Genomic DNA, 3,344 nt, shown 5'->3' with positions numbered 1-3,344 from the left:
CTCTGTCCAGGATGTGAACATCTTCATCCCTGAAAGAGTGACCTCTGGCCTGGAGATGAGTGTAGACCACAGAGTCCTGGCCTGATGATGTTGATCTTCTGTGCTAGTAACAAAGTCCATGCTCAATAATCCAGGTATACAATCCAACATTCTTTTTTGTGCTGAAACGTTTCGCAAAACGTTTCAGCACAAAAAAAGAAACTGTCCAGATGACCTGACTGAAAAATGTTGGATTGTATACCTGGATTATTGAGCATGGACTTCGTTGTTTTCAACCAGTTTGACAAGACTGTCAACAAGGAAGAGGGCTGGATATGGAGGAGGGGGTGTGACAAAGACACCATCTTAGCACCAACATAACTGGTTTGTTCAGAATCAGAAGAATAAACTTGAATTGCACCAAGGTACAACGCAAATATGTACGTACAGTCGTCCGAAAGATGGGCGGAGTGCACGAAGCTGCAACTACAGGAGAGCGCGGCCTTCTTATCCTTATCAGATAATAATCTTAGATAGGAAAAGGGGAAGAAACATGAGGGTAGATAGTGGTATTACAAAAAAGATCTTTCACATCTTGTCTATCAGGACACGATTTGAGACATCAAAAAACTCTACAAGCAGCTCAGTTAAAACATGATCACATTTGCATTTGACATCGAGGTGTTGGGATTTGTCCATGAGCGTTTTTCAGATCAGCCACAGTTTCTGAAGATGTTGTTCCAGCCAGCAGTTCTGATAAGCTTGCACAGAAAGGGGGGGGATATATGATCACATAGATAGTCAGCTTGTTTCCGTTGGGAGTCAGATCAGCTTGATTCTTGTTTTTTCTTCATCCGTGAGTCCATCTGGGCGTTCTGGTTCCGAAAATGCCTAATTGTGGGATTCCATTCCACTGATCCATGCTATGAGTCTTCTTCAAGGTCGAACCCACCACGCTAACGAGTCCCAGAAGCCGCAGGTGGTCTACGATTCTCAATCACCTCCACCTTACGGTTAAGCTCGTAGACCAGATGATTTAAAGTTCCCACAGCGAGGACCAGACCTTCACACTGACTCGGAAGCTTTTCCATGGCTGAAACTGCTGCCGCCGTCTTCTTCAAAAGTCGATAAAACAGAGCCCCGCCGATGCCAAAAAGCAGAGTCCCTGCTATCATAATTCCTAATATATAAACGTCGTTCCTCTTTGGAGTAAGCTGTTGGTGGAAGAATCAGTTTTGTTGTGTGTTTCCTTGACTGATGAAGCCTTCTGGACAAAAGGCGAAACGTTTCAGCACAAAAAAAAAGAAACTGTCCAGATGACCTGACTGAAAAATGTTGGATTGTATACCTGGATTATTGAGTATGGACTTTGTTGTTTTTTGTTGACTGTGTTTACGATGAGTTTGCTGTTTAAAAATCCTTTATGATTCTTGACTGTTGTTATCGTTGTCCACTGTCATCATCACTCTGTTTAAAATTCAGGTCTCTATCTCTCTCTATCAGAACTCCAGACCCAACCAAACAATCTAAATGTTAATCACGTCCTGCAGCAAAAACAAAGAGACGAGAGTTTAAACTCCTTTACCGTGAAACGTAGACAACTGGAAAATTAAATAAATGTTAGTATGCAGGTGTAGAAGGTTTGATGTAAATATTTAAACTGAAAACTGCCAGAGAGAACAACAAGGAACAGAAGAAGAAGAATTCAAATTCAATCCAGTTTATTTCTGACGCTCCAAGTCACAACAGAAGTGTCTCAGGGACTGAACAGAAACATTCATGTATAAAATAATAATTGAACATTATTTATCTGAGGAGCAGCTTTGAGTTTAACTCCATCACTGAACTCTCATCTTGAACAAGCATGAAGGCGACAGTGGAAAGAAAAACTCCCTCATGAGGAAGAAACCTTTAGCAGAACCAGGATCAGGACAAGAGGACCATCTGCTTCGACCGGCTGAGTTTGGTAAGAATAGATACACAATGGCAGGTCCAGAATCACATGTTAAGAAAGAAATAGTATCAAATGAAAACTATTCACTTTTAACAATTAATTTAAGGAAATGAGGTCATTTAGGCCTCTAGCAGTCTAAGTCTATAGCAACATAACAAACCAACCCTAACTATAGGATTTATCAAAAAGTTTTAATCCCAGTCTTCAAACTGGACAATGTGTCAGCCTCATGGACAGAAACTGGAAGTTGGTTCCACAAGAGAGGAGCCTGAGAACTGAAAGATCTTCCTCCCATTCTGCAGCTGGAAACTCTAGGAACCACAAGTAAACCTGCAGTCTGAGAGTGAAGTTGTCAGGGTTTTCAAGACAGATCAGGACAGAAGAACCCAGTTGCGCAGGCAGGACTCAGGAGGAAGACGTATGAAATAAAATACTTTTAATAATAATAATAATAAATCAAAAGGCTGACATGGCAGCAAAACTTACAAAGCAGACTCAAGAACAGGATCAGACAGGCAGGACAGGCAATACCCAACGACGAACCGACAACGACAGAACTGACAGACAGACTTTATATACACACAACCAGGACATGACACAGGTGACGATAATCAGACAATCAATACAGACACAAGGGAGAACAGACAGGGGAAGGCCCACTAGATGGTGCCATCCCTACAGTACCCCCCCTCAAGGACCCCCCCTGGCATCCCCAAGAAACCCCCTCCCAGAAAACTAGGGTGGGCGGAGGGAGGAACTGCAAGGGTGGCGGGCCCGAACAAAGACACACAAGGACCAAAACAAAACCGACAGGACAAGGCCTGGGGACTAAACCAAGTAGGGAAACACAAAATGTCCAGATGGCCGGGAGACCAGCCACTGGCTCAGAGCAGGTCAGGTGGGCGGCCGGGAGGCCGTCCGACGAGCCAGAGCAGGTCAGGTGGGCGGCCAGGAGGCCGTCCAGTACAGGACCATCGTTCAGGTGGGCGGCGTGGAGGCCGTCCAATACAGGACCACCGGTCAGGTGGACGGAGTGAGGGGCATCCTCCAGGACCCTCTCGAGACAGGTGACGTGAGGGGCGTCCTCCAGGACCCTCTCGAGGCAGGCGACGTGAGGGGCATCCTCAAGGACCCTCTCGAGGCAGGCGACGTGAGTGGCGTCCTCCAGGACCCCTTCGAGACAGGCAACGTGAGGGGCGTCCTCCAGGACCCTGTTGAGGCTGGCGACGTGAGGGGCGTCCTCCAGGACCCTCTCGAGGCAGGCGACGTGAGGGGCGTCCTCCAGGACCCCTTCGAGACAGGCAACGTGAGGGACGTCCTCCAGGACCCTCTCGAGACAGGCGACGTGAGGGGCTTTCTCCAGGACCCCCTCCAGACAGGAGACGTGAGGGGCGTCCTCCAGGACCCCCTC

This window comes from Nematolebias whitei, chromosome 1 (assembly GCF_014905685.2).
Source record: "Nematolebias whitei isolate Nwh7 chromosome 1, NemWhi1, whole genome shotgun sequence".
Classification (NCBI taxonomy): domain Eukaryota; kingdom Metazoa; phylum Chordata; class Actinopteri; order Cyprinodontiformes; family Rivulidae; genus Nematolebias; species Nematolebias whitei.
Note: the sequence above shows the minus strand (reverse complement) of the source record.